At 37.2% G+C, this 22,535-nt stretch overlaps 1 protein-coding gene across 1 annotated transcript in view; it reads right to left on the bottom strand.

Annotated features, from left to right (window-relative positions):
* NCK2 (NCK adaptor protein 2) overlaps positions 1 to 22,535 on the bottom strand; it is an 83,998-nt gene that overhangs the window by 31,269 nt on the left and 30,194 nt on the right. Inside the window, exon 2 of the mRNA XM_056497261.1 lies at positions 20,550 to 20,621. The gene's annotated coding sequence lies outside the window, so the exon portion shown is untranslated. The remainder of the gene's footprint in view (positions 1 to 20,549; positions 20,622 to 22,535) is intronic.

Genomic DNA, 22,535 nt, shown 5'->3' with positions numbered 1-22,535 from the left:
CAAAAATGTATTTTCCTTCTGCACTAGTTCCACATCCTCATACTAATATTATATATATATTTAAGTTTTCTGCACTTAAACAAAGCTGTCCATCTTCATTTAGTATAAAGTTAAGAAATAATTCAACAAGTAATGCAATCCAGAAGGGAAATCTGCCATCAATAAGAGGGCACTGTCTTTAGCAAGCCTTTGTTCACCGTTTTGTGCAGGCAGCACAAAACTGCCTTTAGGAGTCTTCACTTCCTCCTTTGTTTCCAGGAAGATCCCAGCTCAGCACAGTCCTGCACCAGGCATTAGTCAGCAGGGTGGAAAAGAGCACACACTGGATTTCATTTCCCCCCTACCTGAAACATATCCAGAGTTCCATTAAGACTGAATGAGTTGTCTTTCTCTCACTTACCTGCAAGAACAATGATCTTTTTCAAAGCTATTTGTCAGCTGCACAAAGGCAGCTGCATGCCTCCACATTTTCCTATGCATCCCAGCAATTACCAGGAACAATGTGAGGCAGAACAATAGTGTGCAAGGAAAAGTCCAATGCTAGTACCAATGATATTCAAATGTGTTATAATGCCAATAGAGACATTGAATTTACCTTCTAAATTCTGAGAAGTCACCTAAAATGTTCTAATTACTGCCACGGGGGCTGGGGGAGAGGGAAGTGAAGGAAGACAGAGAGCAGAAGGTGAGAACATATTTGAAAACCAGATTTGGGGATTTTTTTTAAAAAAAAGGTGCAGGTTTCATTTAAACTACCAAATTAAGTAGATTTAAATTAGTAGAAAAAGGTGCAAAAAAACTTCAAACTATTAATGCCCAAAGCTTTCTGTAATATTTGACTTTGTTGCCTAGGTCTTGGAAATCCACAACACTATCTTCTCTGATACCTAGTGGCTTATGTGACAGAAAGGCAATTAAAAAACAAACTTCATTCAGAAATTCTGTTCAGCATGTCAGTTATATCACCTATATTCTAAAAGGGTTCCTTCTGCAGTTTGTAAATACACACACAAACTCACACACACTTCCCCCTTTAGCTACAAACTGTGAAAACTGCATGCCAGACAACCCAGCTTAACTACTCTAGGAAAAATAAGTGCTTTCCTTATTTAATCTATACTCATAAAACCTAATAGTGAGCCCTATTATAAATTAATAGCCTCCTCTTATAACAAATTTTGTTTCTAGGAGAACATCATATAGGCCTGAGCTATGGTTGCTAAACCATTTGACAGCAAAGCTCTGGCAAGCACCAACAAAATCACCCCTCGTGGCCAAGGCATGACACAATTTTTGAAAATCTGAAGCTGAGTTGAACAAGTTTAAGTTCTCAGTTTTCACTCAAAAACCAGAAAGAACGTACAAGCAATTAAAACATTATTCAACCATGGATTTGCATGGCTGAGGTTCTCAAGATGAATTTTAAAAGGAGCTATGATGATTTGAATAACTGAGAAGCACAATCCTTACAGCTCAAACAGTCTGTGACTTATGCAGTGGAACTGATAGTTTTACAATAAGTAAGTCAGTAACCATTCAACCATTTTTTCCCCCTAAAATAATAATCCCGTCTGACAGTGACAGAGAAGAGCCTGAACTTTGGACCTCAGCCTTCAATAAACTGCCCTGCTTTCTGACTGACATAAAATGGACAGAGAGCCTACAGGTCGATAAGCTGATGTAGCCACAGGGGACTGTAATCAAACATGTTCTGGAGGCTGGTGTTGTCAATATAATCTATCTTGCCAATTTAGGTTGGTTTATTTTATCTCAGCAATTGTAAAATGGTCAATTCTTACTATTCCTGGGGACATGGAGAATGTGAAGAAATAGGACATCATCAACACAGTTGGTTGATGTTACCACTAGATAAACTCCCCTTCTAAAAAACGTTATTTCCACAATATAATCATGTAAAAATGACCAATATTACAGCATATTAATAATAAAAAACCCGCATTAAGAATAATATTTGAGTAGTGACTGGTGCAAAACTATTTAACTTTTCCTATACTTCTGAAGAAAAATGAATTTTAATTCACCCCTATTGTAAGAGTCATCAAGTCTTTCCCCATGGTGTTGGGCAAGAAGCACAAGAAGAAACTATTTACCAGGGCTGACAACATCAACTGCAGTCCTCTGAAACTCACCAGGACAAGGTGCTCAAACCTACTCCATTTCTTAAATTCCCATTAGTGTAGACAAGTAAAATTGTCACTATGCCTGAGAAATGATGTCATTTCACAAGCAGGCCCCTTGCACGATGCAATTTTGGCAGAAGTATTCAGATAAAGAGAAGCCAATTTTCCTGAGCACCATGCTCACACTTAACCCCTTTCAGCAAAGTAGTCCAGGTTTTACTAAACGTTTAAGTGGCACAAGCTATCCTTCCCAAGTGGAAACAGGATTTAAAGTCAAAATGCATAATGTAATTGCAGCTAAACAGTTTTCCATTTAAAGCTGTATACGTGTGCATACAATTTAATTGTGTTGGGTTCTTTTTTTTTATTTTTAGGTTTGTTGTTTTGGGGGGGAATGAATTTTGTTTTGGGGTTGTTTGCTTGTTTTGTTTTATTTTGTTTGCTTTTGATGTGGAGAAATATATTAAAGTTCTTAAAATTATTTTCTCATGATTACATCATTGGTCTGTCTGCGTCAAGGACAATATGGCTCTTCCTGTGACATCTGTAGAGCTAAGATTTCCTAGTATGTAAATAAGGACACATTTGTTTCCCAGAAGGGGAGCTGTAGAAGTAATAGTTTTGAAATGCTTCTGCAACACAGCCATGTGCCAAATAAATTATTATAAGCAGACAACATAAGATTTGGGGGAAAATGAAAACACAATAACACAGCCTCCCAAAGCATCTGAGAGTACTGTAAAAACTTGACACAGACTAAAAGCATGAAATTTCTTTAGTGTACTGCTTACATACTGCAAAATAAAAGATATCACAGTTCCCAAACGTTTTAATGGCAACATAAGATTCCTTCACATCAAGAAGTCAAGAAAATGAAAATCCATTACTGCTAAAAGTGTTCAACTTTCTGGAAAGTTCCTTCTCAAAAAGCTCAGAAGTCCTCGTGCTGAAATACTGTGAGGTCTTCTACCTGACAGAACAACATTCCACACTTCAAAACCACCAGTGAAAAGTTTTGAAATTCTTCTGCAAGAAACTGTAACAGTCTTTTCTCCATACAATTGATCAAATGCAAGTCTTTCCTCCATACAATACTGTTTCACATGACCCTGGCTTTTACCTTATCATATCAAGTGGTTATTTGCTTAACTTCTATGGCAATCCAACTTCCAACCTTAAAAATCAAAAACAACCCAAAATGAAGACACCACACTAAATGAGAGCAAACAGAACTCCATAACTCAGACTTTCAAAAGGCACTTCTTATAATACCAATACACAACTCCAACTCCTTTTAATTCAGCATTTTCTTTACTGCTATCAGTCTTAAAAAACTAGTTTATTTTACCAACACTGCATTTTTGCTGAAATGTTAAGACTAATATAGTTTAGATTGAGCTCATGTATTTTTACCCCCTTCGTTACTCCCCTTCATCTTAGGTTTTGTTAGGAAAGGAGTTCTGTCTTCGATGGAAGCTGCCCCATTGCAAAGCACTTTTTCTACACAAATTGTCCTTGGGAGAGAGGGCAAAAACTGAAAAATTGCCCAGCCAAGAAGGCAATGAACAAAAACTCAGCCAAAGTCAAGACAGTTACGGCTCTACTGAAAGTTCTTAGACAGGTGAGAAACATTAACTAACCATATGGCAAAAGAAATGCAGAAATTGGTGGAATATATAATACTGTAGCTTCTGTATGACTTTATGAGCCAACTCAACAATCAAACTCTCAACAATCTAACAACTTAGTAATGACAGAAAAAAAAACTAAACAAAGAAACACCTATGCCATTTTAAAGCCATGCTTAAAACCAAACCATGCAAGTAATATTTGAGATGATGGAAATTTAAACATAAAAGAACTCAAGAGAATTTGCTCCAACAAGCTTGTAAATCTACTAGTGATTTTTCATGTCAAAGTTTTATTCAGTTGGTGTCACTTTAAATACCAAAATACGAAGAATTGTCATGCAGATCCCATTCTTTTTTACTAGGCTGGGATTTCAATCCTCACTCTCTCCCACTCCCCATATACAGGACTAATATATTTCTCCCACAATGACAAATATGAAAAAACTCATACCAAAATGCCACTTGAACTGGAATCTTCTCCTATAGACTGACACAAGTTAGCACTATGACTAGCTTAATGTCCTGGTCCAGTGGGTAGAAAAGCAGCATCTTTTCTTGCCCTCAAGAGGACAGCTCATAGTTATATCAGGGTTAGTTAGGACCATGCAAACAGAAGGTAAAGATGCAATGGGAAACAAAGCAGTTGCTCTCCTTGTTCACAATTTGTTTTGCAAAAAAGAACATGACTGCAAAATGACTGACAGTAATGCTTGAAATTTAATCCCTCACCAAGGAAACAAGCAAAAATTCTAATAATAGGCAGTGCCAATTGATATAATAGACTGTTCTGGAATTGGATGTCTTTCTAAGCCACACTGAAAGAAAGGGACAGAATTGATACAGAGGCTTTTACACAACACTGATGTTCATAAAACACCTAACTGCTACACAATATTAAGTAAAATATAATTACTATATGATATTTAGTGAATTACATGGGAAGAATGGAAAACTAACTAATGATGTATCATGGTTTTCTCTAAGATTTTAAGGCTGAACAACCTCTTCTCCTGTCCCCAAACTCTGAAAAATCAAAATGTGTTTTGGACCATGCAGCATTTGTTGTTGACAGGCCAGGTATCTGGTGTCCACCTGGTTAATCCATCAGCTATGGTAAATAGGCAATATTCAGTCCTCTAAGGTAAGACAGTTGCAGAAAATAAATTTTTAGAAGTCTGTGTTCATACAGACTTGTTTCATACTACCTGGATGTACTTACTGTATTCTGCAATTAATAACTCCTATTAAATCACTTCATCTGAAGTACACTCTAAATCTGAAGCTTTCTTGTTTATGATGATGCAATCTCTGGTTAGCTCGACTACAGTTTCAGGAAATTCAAAGTTATGTTTTCAGCTAGTTTTTTTCTTTGTTGCATGTGTGGGTGTGTGGTTAGTTTTCTTACATCAGCCTAGATGAATACTTTTGACATATAGAAAGATATCAAACAAACACATCTTTATATTTGAAATCATTTCATTCAGTTCAGACTAGTAAAACTCTAACACAAAGGCATTAAGAAGAACCAGTAATGTGAATTCAAATAAACACTTGTGAAAAACAATACACCTTTTAGATATACTTTTAACTATTTCCAGTGGAATGTGTTTGAAGAAATAGGAAAATATCATCTCCTTCAGTCAAAGGCCAAACTTAACCTAAACCGAGGAAGACATATTTCTAATGATTGTTAAAAGGAAACCTCAAAATGCAGAGGTTTAAAAAGAGTAAACAAACTGACCCAAATTATAACCAGTTGTTATAATTATAACCTTTGTTATAACCAGTAAAACCCTTTCCATGCTTTGTTACTTGGGCTATTTGCTGGTGCTTGGACAAACAGAGATAGATCACATGTACTTCATCTAACTGCTTCTGCAGTTTAACACTTTAATACTTTATCTAATGTGTGTCAACCCATCCCAAGAGACATATTTCTTTGGAAAGAGGTCACTGCATCAAAAACTACTGTAAGACTACTATCTGCCTCTTTTAAAGGAAGTTAACCAAACAGCTGTAGTGAAAAAGCATTCATTACCCAGCTATGTGGTTCTGAGGTGTCAAACTGATAACTGAACAAAAAAGCCCCCCACAACCAGGCAACCTAAAACAGTTGACTGTTTCAGCACAAGCTTGACAATTAATTTGGGGTATTTCACTATTAGGTCTTATTAGGATGCATTGATTACAGAACTAAAAGTGATAGCTGAGTAAATACAAGTAATTATTATCTAATTTACTTTGATGTGCAAACTGATGACACAAGTCACAATCAATAGATGCTGCTGTCTGTATTTTAGGGGGTCAGTTTTCCAAAGTTGAAAGCAAAGATGAGTGGAAGGCTGTAAAAAATAACCATGAAGAAAGATGCAAACAAATTAATCCACTCTAAAGGAGGAATGTTTTACAACTATTTGCAATCTACTTTCACAATTTAACATTTACAAAAGAAGAACTGGTAAAAAAAAATAACCTGTCAAAAACGTGAGGTAAAAAGCTCTAGAGGTTTTCTGTGTCCTCTCTCCCTGGTTCTTTCTGTGAAAAGGAAAAACTGATAGCAATAAGCTCAACTCTAGAAATGCAAACTGAAAGTATTGAAAGAAGTAAAATTCAGCTCATCAAGAACTGTAAAAATGGTATTAAAACTGCATTGGAATAGTTTAAATATTAGCAAAAGAATAAGTACAGAATTAGACAGAATAATAAGCTGACTGCACGTGATGAAGGAAACAAAGTTTAATACTTATTTTTACATATGGGATTATTTTACAGAGACAACCACTTTTTTTCTATGTCATTAACCAGCATATAAAAGTAATAAAAAAAATTAACTTTTAATGTTCAAATGTACCCCAAGATATCAGAAACATCCACAAAGCTGTTACAGAATATTAGCTATTCACTAAATATTTTTTTCCACTTCTTTTGAGATCCTGGTTTAGGTCTACCCATCCACCCAAGCTGGACAGATTTAACAATCAGCTGAGGGATAGCCCCAGGCACAATGTAGGAAGACTCAAGGGCAGGCTCAGTAGGTGCCATGAGCTTTGCTGGCAGAACCAGGACGTTTGTTCTAAAGTGCAAAAAAGCACTTGGTTTCCTTTCAAGTCATTTGGGGAAAAAATATTTTCAAAAACAACCAGAAAGGCATAATTACAGATGAAAGGGTGAGAGAGATCCAGGCCAGTGCAACACTTCATGGCACCAGAGGTGCTACAGCCCTTGCACCCAGGCAGGACAGTCCTGCCATAGTCCTTCTACAGGCACAGAAAGAATGGGGCTTTTAGATAATTCTTGCTAACATAGCCAGGTGGTATATCTCCAAAAAAGTGAAGGATCAAGGATCATTGATAATTAACCATAATTTAGAGCTGTACTAACTAACGTGACACCTCAGACCCTGTCCCCTTGGTGTGGCCTGCCACTGTTTATGGGCACAGTGGTGTGAGGGCTGGGGTTTGTCTCTGCAGCCAAATGCTTTTGACAGCTGCTAGGTAACGCTGGCCTCTCCCAGCCCCCAGCATATCTGCTATCCCAATCTCTAATACAGCTGCAGCTGTGTGCACCTTGCACCTCACATTGCAGAACACCGGCGCACCGGCACCTTGCATCTCACATTGCAGAACAACTGCAAACAGGAAACCTCAAGACTAGTTTAGTGGTAACGAATTTCTGCAGACTCCAATAGAGCACAGAGCTTAAGAACATTTTTTGTTTGTCTTGTAAGTGGCTTAGAAATCTTTTAAAAAGACAGACAAAGAAATAAAGGAGAATACATGTTAGAAACACCCAGAAATACATCCTTCCTGCTAAGGAGTCAGTAATACATTTTACCATTCAACAAAAATGAAATCTTTGTGTGTTTATCTAAGAATGCATAAAAAGATGTTTGTAAAAAAAATTCTCATGCAAAGTTTTCATGATGTCTATCACATAAACGAGTCTGCTCAGGTAAAATAAGCAAGCAAGGACTGCTTCAAATGATCTCTTAAAATGTAAACTGAACATTTAAAGAAAAGTTTTAAACAAAAAGGCTTCATCTTGGCAAGACCCACTTATGTTTTGCTTGTAGTCCAGATTCTTGGTGATTTCAGTATCTAATGGCTATAGGTTTTTCCAGCTCTCCAAGCTCCACTTCAGCAGGAAGGTGTAGCACAAGTGCCTGCTGTACAAGAGTGGTGAGGATGCCCTCAAAAGAAAAGGCTGCCAAGCACCATGAATCAGTGAGCACAATTTTCCAGCTCACATTTTTTCTTCCTTTCTGGAAAGCCAAAGTCACCTCACAGTCACAGCTGCCCATTATTCAGACTAATACAGCGTCATAATTTGAGGCATACCGTATCAAAAGTTGCAGTAAGAAACACAACATAAGACTTTGAAAAAATATCAAATAGGAATAAAATTGCTAATGGTTATGTGAGAAAGCGGCTTTGCTAAATTCAAGTCCTACCTGACCAATTTAGTGGCCTTCTATGATAGAGTGCCTACAATCATGGATAAGGGAAAGGCCACAGGTATCTGTATGGACTGCAGTAAGGCCTTTGACACAGTCCCCCACAACATCCTTCTCTCTACATTGAAGAGGTGTGGATTTGATGCATAGATTACTCAGTGGATAAGGAATTGGCTGGATGGTCACATCCAGAGGGTATTTGGACATTGATCAATGGCTCAGTGCCTGGATGGAGATCAGTGGCAAGTGGAGTCCATACTGCACTTGTCACTGACCAGCACTGTTCAATGCCTTCATCAGTGACACTGACAGGGGAATTGAGCACATTCTCAGCAAGTCCACATAAACACCAAACTATGGTTGACAAAACTGCAGCATGGGATGCCACCCAGAGGGACATGGACAAGCTCAAGGACTGGGCCCATAGGCACCTGAGGAGGTTCAAAAGGGCCAAGTACAAGGTACTGTGCCTGAGTCAGGGTAACTCTGTATCAGTACAGGCTGGGGGATGCAGGGATTGACAGCAACCCTACAGAGAAGGGCTGTGGAACATTGGTAGATGAAAGCCTGGACATGACCCAGCAGTGTCCACTTGCCGCCCAGAACAACTACATCTTGGGCTGAATCAAAAGCAGCATGGCCAAAAGGTCAAAGGTGACTCTTCCCCTTCACTGTGCTCTGGTGAGACCCCACCTGTAGTGCTGACTCCAGATCTGGGGCTAAAACAGAGATGGGGACAGACTTTTTAGCAGGGCCTATCAGGATAGGACAACGGGGTAATGATTTCAAACTCAAAGACAGTAGATTTACACTAGATACAAGGAACAATGTTTTTTTTATTTACTAGGAGTGGTGAAACACTGAAACAGATTGCCCAGAGATGTGGAAGATGCTCCATTCCTGGAAATATTCAAGGTCAGATTAGATAGGGCTCTGGGCAATCTGATCTACTTGAAGATGTCCTTCCTCTCTGCAGGGGGGTTGGACTAGATGACCTTTAGAGGTCCCTTCCAGCCCTAAATATTCTGTGATGCCATGAAAAATAGCAGATGCTTTAGGCTGCTAACTCTCCAGTGGTACAAAGAGAAAGCCATCCAGGCTATTATAAGGTAGGCTGCTGCAACATCAGAACAACACAAATCTCAGTTTTGGCCTAATCATGCAATACTACTCTAACTTTATATGCTATTCACTCTTATTTCATGTGACTTTCACACAAGCTAATCCTCCCAATTCAATATTTTTAAAGATTTTCCTTAGAAATATTGCTGTATCACATAATTTCTTCATCTGGTACAGTACAAGATACAAATGCTTAATCAATGTGGCAGGCTTTAAAATACAAAATACTAAGTACAATCTTTTCTATTTATGTGATAAGCGCTCTGCTGTTTCAGGAAGCTGAGTTTTAAAAACTCTTTTGATGTTTTACTTGAAAAGGATATTTCTATAGCATTTTTTGGAACAGTATGCCTGTTATAAAGTAGGCAGAGTTCATTTTCAGGCTCTGACAGATGATATAAATTTAAAGTTCTATTTCAAAGGACCAAAAGCTGGTATTGTACAGGAACAAGCTGGTATTATAGCAGCTCATGTTATAGTTACACAGTACTAGCTACAAGTCTTACAATTTACCTATGCTTAGAAGACTGATAGCAATAGTAACAGAAATTACAGAGAAAACACCTCATCACATCTTTAACTAAGCTTATTATAGGCACCAACAGACAAGGCAAAGGGCTTGTAAGAAAAACCTAGCTCAAATATTTCCATAAATATGTGATGACAACCTTAAGGGATTAAGAAAACCAAACAAATATGTTTCAGTTTGTTTGGGGCGTGTGTTGTTTTCAAGAAATGTGCATCTGTATGTCATTCAGAAAACAGGACAGACTAGCAGACAGCACCAGCAACCTTTTAGAGATCAAGCAAAAAAACCCAAAAAACAGCACCAAGAGGGAGAATTTTTATAATTAAATAATTTTTACTGTTTTATCTCACAGTATTTTTGGAAGAATGTACTTCTTCATATCTTCAAAATTATACATAGTTTCATGCCTTTTATCATATACTTAGCAGAAAGCACAAGGAATGTGAACTGTCATCTTTGCTAATTTTAATTTGTTGAAAGATGAGAAAAAATAATAATGTCTGAATATAAAGCAATTCCAGCAACAGACAGTTGTCTAATATCCCTCTTCCTAGCAAGCCCTTCCTCCAGCCTTCACCCTCCCTGTGCTTGTGCCATCTGCCCTCAACCTCCCTTTCCAGCACCTGCTGCTGCAATCCCCAGCAGCAGGCAGGGCTCAGGCAAGTACAGGCAGCAGCTGCAAGGCTTTTTTCTGCCTCCATAAGCAGCCTAATGCAGATGCAGTGACTGTGAATGACCCCAACCCGTGGTGACTATTTCCACTGCTACTGCAAAAAGTCTTTTTGCTTTATTTTGAAGGCAATCAAAAGCAATGGTACATTCTAGACAGCAGTGGGGAAACCCAGACAGTGTCAGAGAAAACATCTTCAGACCTTTTGACTGCAAACACGAGACAAACAGGAAGGTGGCAGCTTTTTTGGCCCATTTTTCTTGGATGCAGAGTATGAACACAACAGAATCTCAAATTGCCTCACATTTAGATATAGGAAGAGCGCCACCTTTTCCTGAATTTCTTAAAAAGCAGTTCCAGAAAAATGATGAATAATAAACTCTGTGGCCCTAAAGAAAACTTTTGGAAAAGAGACCTCACCTCACCTCTAAAACAGTAGCAATGATTAATGATCACATCTCTGCATCAGCTTATGGGTGTTTTGGTATTTCTGCAGAGAGACACAGATAAGCTTAATGTTTGTTGCTGTTGCTCTGGATGGCTCTCTCTCCACTCCTCCCAGCTGACAGCATTTAAGTTACCTCTCTCTATTCAGAAACACATGAAACCAAAAACAAACAAGATAAAAGAAGGGAAAGTCCAGGAAGAATAAAACATATCTTAGGTGTCTACATAAGATAAAATTACTAATCATTTCACACCTAACAACCTCTCCACCGTTCTTTACAAAAATAGAGTAGGAGGGAGCCAAGCACACAACATCAGAAAAAAGAAACAAAACAAAAACAAACAGATGCTCTACTGAGAGGACATTTAGGTAAACTTAGCTATATGACAGACTGGTGATATATGCCCTGTGAAAGAATGAATTAAGTGTACCCCTGTTCATGGACTTCATCCTTATTATCAATAAAACTTTCTTCTCAAAATTAAACCAGCCAGCCACCGAGGACATGGTGAACCTGAGTGAATGGTGGACACCATGAGATTTTATAAAGGAGACATCCTTGAATTTCTTTCAAGATTTCAAATAATAAAGTGTTTGAAAGATTTGCTTCCACTGCTGCTTCTTTTCCCATATCTCAAACATTCAATGGTCTGCAGGAGTTTTACTTCACTGGAAGTATTAGTACATTTATGTATTGTATAAACAAAGAACAGTCCTCAGACATAAGAAGTTTAACCTTGATCTCGTACAGAAGGACAAAGCTCAGAATCACTGTGGATTGCTACGTTTTACTGCTAATCCCTTGAAACACCGCTACCTACTTTTCAAGGGATTTCACTTTAAACTGTCTATAAAATGCTGAAAATAAAACTGAACCGCTGACCTTCTGTTCCCCAATGGAAAAACCATACATCCACTTTTTAACTAGAAAGAGGAAGAGATGTTTGTTCAGTTCAAAAACCCATTTATTTCCAAAGTTTTTAAGGGAAAAAAAAAAAAATATATATATATATATTGTCCATTCCTAGATAACATTCACTCTGTAGTCTTAAGCAATTTTATCATTTGCTATTCAAAAAATTGCCCCACATCAATCAACTTCATAACAGTAGGAAAATAAGAAAACCATTGTAATTGTTAGAATATTTTAAACTTTCTAGTTCACAGAGCACTAAGTAATTTAAAGGTCCTGTTCAGACTCTGCTCCCAAAAACTTTCTAGTTCACTGCCACTTGGAATGCTCAGTAAATTCTTAGATTTCTGGATTCTCTTACCAAGTCATCTGGACCAAAATTTTTATCCAATATGAAAGAGTGCATGTAGCAGCAGGGGAATTGGGGGGAGGGGGGGAAGATACTTCTGAATTTAAATCTCAAGGCAAAGTTCCAAAGCTGAATTTGGGTTAATGAACACCTATTTCTCATATCTAGGAGCATTTCTCAGGCAAAAAGCTACTTCCTAGAAGCTGGATCTTTGAATAGTACAGGTAAAAATAATCACTGGACATAAGATACCATTCTTTATTCTCTGCTCATGCATGTAACCAAAGAGACAGCTTGAAAGATTTCATTAAGAGACATCTAATAGTATTAAATTTATTGTGGTATAGATCTGTACATCTTCCTGAAAAAGACTGGAACATGAGATAGTTACTCAAAGCTATGCTTTTAATTTCCTGATAGAACATGTACCCAGCAAAAGCACAATTTAAATAAACACTCTTGGATCTTTTATGAGATGTGAGCAAATGCTGCAGCTTCACAAGTCTCTTGTCAGTCACACTGACTGCTGTGGTACCAAAGAAAGTATAAGCCTAGGCAAAAAACAGCAATCCCAATCTCCCCTTTAAATTATTTATTCCTCCATCTAACAACACTTCAGAGTCAATACAGGAATCTTCTCTTACTGCTCCCAAAACACAAATGCAGAGGAAACACCATCCCTCCAAATAAAACAGGTTTCAAAATTATTTGCCCTATAACTTGTCCTATTTTAAAGAGTGCTTTAAGTTTAAAGTCACGACCACATTTTTGGACTGGATTGTTGGTAGCATTCATTTATTTCAATAAAATTATTTCTTACATATCTTCCTCCAGTTTAAATGAGGAACTCTTCCAAAAAATTGTACTTGCTACACAATTACAGCAGCTAGCTGCAATTGCACAGTTGATGGAGAGGGACACAAAGCCAAGAGAAACACCTTTCATAGAAGAGGAAAGAGGATGAAAGGGGATTTTCTAAAACCCTTCTTCTGAAACCCCAGGAGAGCTCCAGAGAACACATGCTGCTGTAAGTACATTAGGAAGATGCTTCTCACTCTGAGCTCTTATGTTGCAGTTCAGGTGCCAGCTGCTCTAAGACAGCTTACACAGACAGACTCAAAAGTTGTTCCACTGCTATTATCCCAACACAATTTTCCATTGCAACAGATCTGCTGCTCAAAATGATAAGCTTCTGAAAGTAAATTTTCACTGTAGGAATATCTGATTTTTTCCATAGAAAAAGTTACACAAAATCAAAAATAAGCAATTAGAAAAGTCTTCATTTCTAAGAGCAAAGTATACATTTGCGAGAGACTAACATTGCCTCGTGATGCCAGACTCTCATCCTCCTTTATTCCCACTCTCACCTTCAGTGCTTGACCAAAATGGAGTACTCTTCCAAACACCTTTAAATCTCCTCCTATTATTTTTATCTTCTGTCAAATTTCTCCAAAGCTTGCTTTTCCTGAATTAAACCTGTCTGCAATAACTTGGTTTAAAATTAAACATTTGGGTTTGGCTGCTACATCGCATTCTCTTTCATCCAGAAATGTTATGTACTCTTGCACTGATGAGACCTGCTACCCTCACACACTCAGACACATTTTCTTCCTTACTCCTACCAGATAACAATAAAATAAATCAACAGAAATGAAAGGCAAATAATAGTAGACAAATAATTTCTAAGCATGGATAGAGATTGTGAGGATTAACATCTGTACAAGAACAAAGATTAAATGAAGGAAAAAACAGGCTCAAAACCACAGGTCTGAAATGTGGAACTTTAACCACAGAGTTCATGTTCCTTCTAGATTAATACAAATTTAAAAATATACACTGCTACAGATTTTCAATAAAAATGACTATGCTATTGGTCTCAAACACCAGTTCAGCTGGAAGTCATACAAAATACAAAGGTACTACAAGACCTTATCAAGTACTAAGTGTTACTTGTAGTCAATATCAAGAGGGACACACCACAACCCTGTTAAAAGTAATGTAACAACAGAAGTAGACAACTTTTCATTATCTGAATCAGACCTTACCCAAACAAGACAACAGTGTTACCAAATCTGGATCAAGACCCAAGGAAAGGCTGTCTGAAGAAAACTGATATACAATGCTGGCAGTCATAGAGCAGTGTATTAAAGGAGCAGCAAGTTACAATCCCATGACTAAAAAGAAAGAGGAGCCAGTATGTAAAAATTCACAAAACACCTCAAGGTAATAGAGAATAAAATAGAACATAAAGAAAATAGAGAAAAAAGAGAACAGGGACAAGTAGGAAGATATACTCGTCCCCTCCTTCTCTGGACCCCAGGAGAACTTATAGAAGACACATTCCTTTTCCTTTCCTCTAACACAGAATTCCTGACTGTTTCAAGTGACTAATACCAAGTATTTTTATTTTATTTCTTCTTTAGCTTCTTGCAAATTAAATTCTGAGGGATAGGTCTTGGTCTGAATTGCTATTTGATGCCTTGTTCCTGCTCCTCTACTGTGGAATAAATACATTTAGGTTAAAAAAACTCCACCCTGAAACCAAGCTATAGCCTGGTATAGCTACAGCTAAGCAGCACCATGTAATTTCATCAAATATTGCCCTCAGTTTTGTTTCTCTTATTTTCAAGAGTTTTGCAGGATTAATTAAGGTACTGACTCAGGATGTGGAAATGCCAAAATGCCCAGCCACCATCTACAGGCCAGAATCTTTAGCTGTCCAGTGACCTACTTTGTGCTGTCATTTTTCTCCCCTTCTAAACCACAGGCAGGAAGCAGGTCACAACAATCAGCAGGCTTCTGATCTCTCTTTTTTTCCACCACTTTTTTTCCTGAAGAATACAAAGCAGCAGCTGCTCTTCACACAACGGACATAAGCCCAGCACACAAATGGGACACCCCCATCTAATGATGTGTGAGCAGTCACATGGAAGAAGACTTACAGCTCACAGCTCAAGACTTCCTGAAGTTTCAGTCATTTACTGCAGTCAAAGCATGTTACAGCAGCCATGCATCCAAAGAGTGTCTGAAGGGCAAGTCACCAGCTGAGAATGCTAACTTCCATCATCCCTTTGACAGTAAACTCAAATTCTATGGAGCACAATTGTCAAAGCTTTGCTTATGAGGCAGTTTCAAAACCAGTTTTATAAACATACATACACACACAAGTTCTGCAGTTTTAGTCCAAACATTCAAGTAAACTCAGGGATGTCAACACCCCTTCATTTTGAGATGTTTCACATTACCATGCATTCATATCTTCACCATCATAAACAAGCCCTCTTCTCCAGCAATAATGGAACAGACCTTTCCACATCCCATGCAAATCCAGGGTTGGCAGAAAATATCATTCATTCAGTAATCTTCAGGGAGAACTGAGCAGGAAAAAACTAATACTCTGACTGTTTAATCTTGAAAAACAAATTCAGAGATCAAATATAAAGAGAAGTTTAGCTCTCATTCAACAACATTTTTGGGGCTGGTATGTGATAACCTGAGAACTAATGGTATGAGACAACAGAGTTTATCAGGGAATGTGCTAAGAGCTATGGATTTTGGTGCAAGATAGAGAATACAAAATCAGCCTCTTGGGAAAATTTGGATTCCCCCAACTACGGGCTGCTTCAGGGAAATAATCTCTCTGATATCACCTGTTCTAGCTGCTTGCATGAGGCAGATTTCTAGCTCACATAGGGAAACACGTCTGTTATGGTGACAGTAGTGAACATTCTAAAAAACATCAGGCTACTGGTAAATTTTAAATAATAGTAGGAAGAGGTGAAACAAGCAGTTACAAGGAAACAGTGTGCTACAAAAATTCAAGAACCCAAACCAGTGAGGAAAAAAAATAAAAGCAGTGAGTGGCAACAACAGCACCTGGAAGAATTAGGCATAGAGGTGCTGAATCAAAAATCAGAAGGATCATTTAAAAGAAAGGCAAGGGGATAAAAGAGAGGATGGAGCAAGTAGAAAATAGGCTACACCAAGGCTCTATTGCAGGGAGCAGCTAATAGCAGCTGACACAAACAACAGTCTCCAAAATAAGGCAGGATGAGAGCTGCCACCTGAAACAAAAGGGTGTGAAGAGACAGAACAAAGGAAAGCAAGGCTTAAATCCACAAGATGGCAAGGAACCTGTGATGTCTTAAAATAAGGCTCTCAAACTTAAAATCAGGGAAAGAAAAAACTGTAAAAGGTTTGCATCTGTATGCGTGGTATTCTATGCTTTGTGCTGCTACTGGCATAAAAAAAAAACAGGACAAGCTCATTTTCTCAGTCCTTTCTGCTTAGTACAATTGGAGCTTTGTTACTACAGTGCAAACAGTAACTGTAATCCAAGATTAATTAACCAAGTTATTAGAAACAGAATTCCACAAGAAATACACCACACTAACTTTATAATATTCTTCTCTTCTGTGAAATTCACCAATTTCAACATCTAGATAACACACCAAAACATTTGGCTCAGAAAAACTGACATGCTGAATGACAAGACAAAATCCACTGGCTATCATACATCAAACCTACTTCCATGACAAAAAAATGTGGTTGTTATATTTTTACTGAAATTAATTTCCCTATACTGATGAATGCTATACCATGTTCTCTGATGATAAATCCATATGGACTGCAGTTAAAGCACACTGCAAAGGACATTTGTGGGCTGTAACAGGTACTGCTGATACCTACAAACATGAGTTGCACCTGAAACTATCAAAACTGGAAAAAGTTAGACAAATGATTCTTTACTTTCATATTAGTAAATTAAAACATGCTGATAGTTGAAGCAAAGAACTACAATTACTACAAAGAGAAACAGAAAAAATGCAGTAAAGGAAAATCTAAAAAAAATAAATACTAAAATAACATAATTCAGGAAAGATCAATTTATTCTGGGTATGTACCTGTTGTAATGGAAGTGTAAGAGTGGGCTGAAAGTGTTCTTCCCCACTGTCCTCAATTATAGGTTACAAAATATTATGCCACTAGCATAACATAGCAGGCAGAATCTTATAAATTCATTAATTATACTAAATGTCCGTTAATATACTTAAGTAACACTAGAGTTGGATTCAATGTCTTACAATCACTTTGGGCACCTGAGATAATTGGCATAACTACAGAAATATTTTTTTAAGGGAAAGGAATCCAGACATCCACTCAGCACATACCTTTCATTCTCTTCATAACTGTCAGAATCAGTTTCCCACAACTAACTCATATGAAACACTGAGAATAGGTATAATTTTCCTCAGGTAAAAAAACCAGCCAAAATTAACAGCTACAAACATGCCGAATCACAGAAAAATACCAAAAAATATTCTGATACAGCATCACAAACAGTTCCATCAAGTTAAAATGTCTGTTGTGCTTTGTCCATTGTCCATGTGCTTTTTGCTCTCGAACAGAGGAGGAGGATCAGTCTGTCAGAAGTCTGTCAGGGCTCATCTCTACCATGGTTGCTTTGAGAATCTTTACAGACAAGGATTTCTGCTCTATACTGTGGTACTGTAGCCTTTGACAAATCTGAGTATGAAGACATCACTAACTTTACTCGTACTGGTTTGCTTCTGATCTCATCAAATAATCTCCCTCCCATGTACACAGGTAAATCTAAGGAACCAATCATTCCAAAAAAATCACAGACTATTTCTCAGAAAATTTTAATTAGAAATACAAAATGCTCTGTGCACATATTAATATTGCAACTATTTTTCAAAATATTTTATTGTGAAAATACAATACGAGATTTTGGTTTTGATTCAATTACTGCAAGTGAATGAGGGACAAGTACAGAATATTATTTCATAAAATATGATGTTAGAGGACATCAAACAACTGAAAAAAGTCAGCTTGTCCAGCTACATAAAAAGACCTAGCAGACCTAGAAAACCACAACAAAATCCTGTAAGGATACATTATTGTCTGCAGTTAGGCGAAGTTTAAGAACTTTGAGCATAACTTCTGAAAATTTACTTTGTTGCCAATTTCATTTCCTTTTCAAAGGGCAAAAGGTTTTACTACGTTTGGTTCAACAATGCATTACAAATGTAGGCTTTACTGAACCTACACATTCATTTCCTTTTGGGAACAGCATTAGAATGCTACAGGTTTTGCAGATTCACATATTTACCAAGCTGAATATAGTCCATCAGAAACAAGCACACAAAGGATGGAAAAAGGCATAAAATATTAATACAGCTAGCTTTAATTTTGTTACTGAAATTGAGTGTGGTCTAATTGTACACAGCAAATATCCTGGGTACTCATTCTTCAATGAAAAAGGGGGAAAAAAGATACAAAAAGTGAGACACTTCTTACACCCCTCACCAACTGACATGTCCATGTAGTTCTGGCTCACCTCCTTTCAGTGAGCTGTTATGGACTTACTGCCTCTTGGTAAAATACATAAAATCTTCACCTGATGTAAAGAGCTCCAATTTGGACATGTCTGGTTACCCTCCACATTTATTGGATTAAAGAGTAAAAAAAAAAAATTACTCAATATGTCATATATCACAGCAACTAGCTCAAGAAATAAAGATGACTAAGTGCATAACCAAGATTTCAGACACTTATTTCCTTTAAGTGAGAAGTGGACTATTTTAAAAATTATTTTCACTGAACATTTAACCTAAAACTATTATAAAAAAGGACAAGAAAGAGATTCCAAAGATAAAATGTGTTTCATATTACACATTTGGAATAAGAACATAATTTAGTTCATAGTCAATAAATTACCAGCTTAATTCTAAGAAGAAATTATTGCAGAAAAATAATTAATTTCACAATGACTATGTCAACAGCTTGATGAATCATTTGCTTTAGGATTGTGTATTTATTTTATTTTTGCATTAACAGTTCTTTCAAGAATATTTTGATTTTGCTACCTACACAACATACAAAGAAGTATTAAAGAAAGCTTACTGCAATTTCTACTCCAGAAAACTGGTACGAAATGTTTCTCACTATTAGTCTTTAGACACTTAAGAGTTGAAGGTTACACTGATCTGTTAGAAAGGCCAGGGTTATAAATATTTCTCTGTACATTTAAAGGCATATGTCAGATAACTTGAAAATCTAGTGTAAAAGCCCACTATCTCAGTATTACTTCAGAATTTCCTTTTCAGTTTAAAGGACAATCAATAATTTGCAAAAATATATGGAGACATTATGGTTCAGACTGAATTGAATTTTTAATTCTAACTGGTTCACCTTCACTTTATTGAATAAATAAATCTAATTTCAACATCTCATAACACTTAATTGAACAAATATTTAACAGAACTCACAGCAAATATCAAGGCACACACAACTTAATATATTGCTTTCCATTTGAAGGTTCCAAAATGTCAATAATTGGACTTCATACCTCCCCGGAAGAAGGTAACATTAGTTCTGTTTTATAAACAGAGAATTTGAGTAAGAAGTAACAAATCCACCTGGTAAAGTACTGAATAAAGCCAAGATTCCATGCTGCAGCTGGAACAATACTGAATTTTTATTCAGTGTTCTGCCATTTTGCTTTTATTTTTTAGTACAGTTGTAATGAGGTGTCATTTATTAAAGGTTTCTGTAAATAAATTCCTACTAAACCACAGAGATCAACTGCAACTACTGGAAACTGACAACAGGGTACACAAATTAAAAGGAAGAACTTAGCCAAACTCCACCACAGAAAGATTTCTACAGGAACATCAGCATCATTAGATTATTTCAGGTCTTCAGAGCCAGCCTAGGAAGATGTTCTCTATACACTGAATGCAACTCTCTTCTGCTCTCATAGAAAACACAAAAAACCTTCTTTCCACCTAATGCATTCAATACTTAACACTTTTAAAGCTATTACTTAGCTTTTAGAATTCAACCAAAGAGTAATACAAAGCCTGCCCCACCATAGTTTGTGCATGACTGCTTTTCCTCCCTACTTCCCACACCATCCTGTTGTGCTTTCAGGCAGCACCTTCAGGTGAAAATAGCCCAAGTCAAGTAGTGGGTATCAGGAGACAGAAGCCATAAAACAGTGGAAGCAATATCTAGTCCTTAATTAATAGCCTATCATTTTTTCTTGTTTTACTTTTTTTTTTCTGAAAGAAAGAACTAAAACTGATTTGCCCCAGATCACTGACAGAAAAAGACATGCTATTTAATTATTCATCCAGCAGTTTAAAAAAAATTAAAACAAAAAAATCACAACTACACTGCTATTACATAAAAGTCAAAACCAAGCAATACATTCAGTTCACTTGTTATCTTAAATTATTGCTATAACCACTGAACTTGAACCACTCACCTTTGACACACTGTTAAAAGGATCCAGGCAGTGAAAGGCAGGACTCTCCAACAAAGTTATATACACCACCGCCTGAAACAAAAAACATGTATTTTAGATCTAGCACTAAACTTAGAACACTTCCAAATAGGTAATTTAGCCTTCAAGTTGTCAAAATGAGATGTTGAAGTGCAGGCAGAATGGCTTGAACATGATCCACCTGTTTAGCATAAACAGACCCCATCTTCAGATCTAACTCCTCTCAATGAATCCTAGGCGATTTTAACCCCAAACAATCCAAACCATGTACAAGTTAAGCCTTCATAATACAGAGACAAATCAATCAAGAAACAGAATTAAAAATTCATCCTAGTTTTAAAAAGATTACATTTTACAAAGCACCATTATTTACTGTTTCATTCACTCTTGGACAGTTTAACTTGACTGCACTTTCTAAGCAAAAGAAAATGCCTCTACATGTGGAAGAGAGGTACAGAAACAAAAGCATAGCCAAGAGTTTTGTGAGGCAGTGAATATTTCCATCCAGAAGGCACTCACAGTCATACAGATGTGTAATTCAGCTGGATTACTATCACATGTGGCTGGAAGTCTTCTGGCACAAGAGATGGTGAAGCTTGTCAATGAGTCAGAGAACCATATTCAGGGAAATTCTGGCTGGATGTAAAGAAGGCACAAGGCTGGCTAAGCACAACCACATACCCTCTGAAGTGATGGGCCTCCTTCCTGGGAGTCTCAAATTCTATTGAACATGGCCTCAGGTGCAGCCTCGGCCCTGACAGAATGTGGATGGCTTGTCCAGAGGTCCCTCCTGGCCTCCATGGTTCTGTTAAGTATTTCAAGCCACCAAAGTAACCGTTCAGAAGAAAGGTCTGAGTATTTAAACACTTTTCATTGTTTTTTGATGACCCTTCTAACTCCATAGGATGTCTGAAAAATTCAAGTAGTGTAAACCCATTAAGATCCAATTCAAAAAGAAGAAAAAAATACTCAGCAACTTCTTCTGCTGCAGCCTCTACCTCATAAGGGCGATGTGTTAAAACTCCTATACAACCCCAGGCCACTCATGCACAAATGTTTCTGTTCAAAGTCTATTCTGAAGAGATTCCAAGCAGTTGTGATTCCACAAAAGCATACTAGGAAGAAATTAACCTCAAAGGGGCAAGTCACCCAGTGACCCCATGCACGATAAAGTGAGGAGAGAATAAAAAAATATTGACAAATGTATTATAAATACCTTACAAATATAAATACCTTACAAATGTTTCAAAGTGAGATTTACTCTCCCATTCATTAATAGGTGGAGTAATAGAACGACTAAAGTCACAGTTTGACAAACATTTAAACCTCAACATACTGTTAGGGGGTCAAGAACACAAGACTCCTTGACCCTCAGCTCCTGGAAGCTCACCCCAGCAGCTACAAGGGGAGACAAACTGTTGCCAGCCCTCCTGAAAAACACACAAGATTAAAAAAAAAAAAAAATAATAGAGGATGGCAAATTATGAGGAAATAGAATAGCCTCCTGATCCAGTTCACCACCTGAATGAAGACTTGCCTGTGACAGCAGAAAGCAGACAGGACTGGAAGGTGATCAATCCCTTCTCCTCTGCAAGGTGGTGGCTGGAATAGCTGCTGCCCCACCTGGGTTTTCAGTGTTCTGCAGACTCAGACCACAGGCAACACTTGCTGTATCAATTTTTCTATCCAATTATAGACCTTAACCATGTTCCCACTGAAAATTGCTCTATTGAAATTGTAGGACAGATATCAAGTAAATGGGAGAGATACTTTAATAAATGAAGCAACATTAAAACTCTGAGGAAGAGCAGATCTATTTTCCTGCTGACTGAATGTTTTGTAGTACATGTTTTTTCTCATGTCAATAGTACAAGGATATTTTTAATATTAAGAAAAATGAGAAAAGAAAAATCTCATTTTTTTGGCACAAGATCTTCTGAGTAGTACTATCTTTCCTTGTCCTACCTC

Source organism: Oenanthe melanoleuca, chromosome 1, assembly GCF_029582105.1.
Source record: "Oenanthe melanoleuca isolate GR-GAL-2019-014 chromosome 1, OMel1.0, whole genome shotgun sequence".
NCBI classification, from domain to species: Eukaryota; Metazoa; Chordata; class Aves; order Passeriformes; family Muscicapidae; genus Oenanthe; species Oenanthe melanoleuca.
The sequence above is the reverse complement of the archived record's forward strand: the minus strand, read 5'-3'. Positions and strand labels throughout refer to the sequence as shown.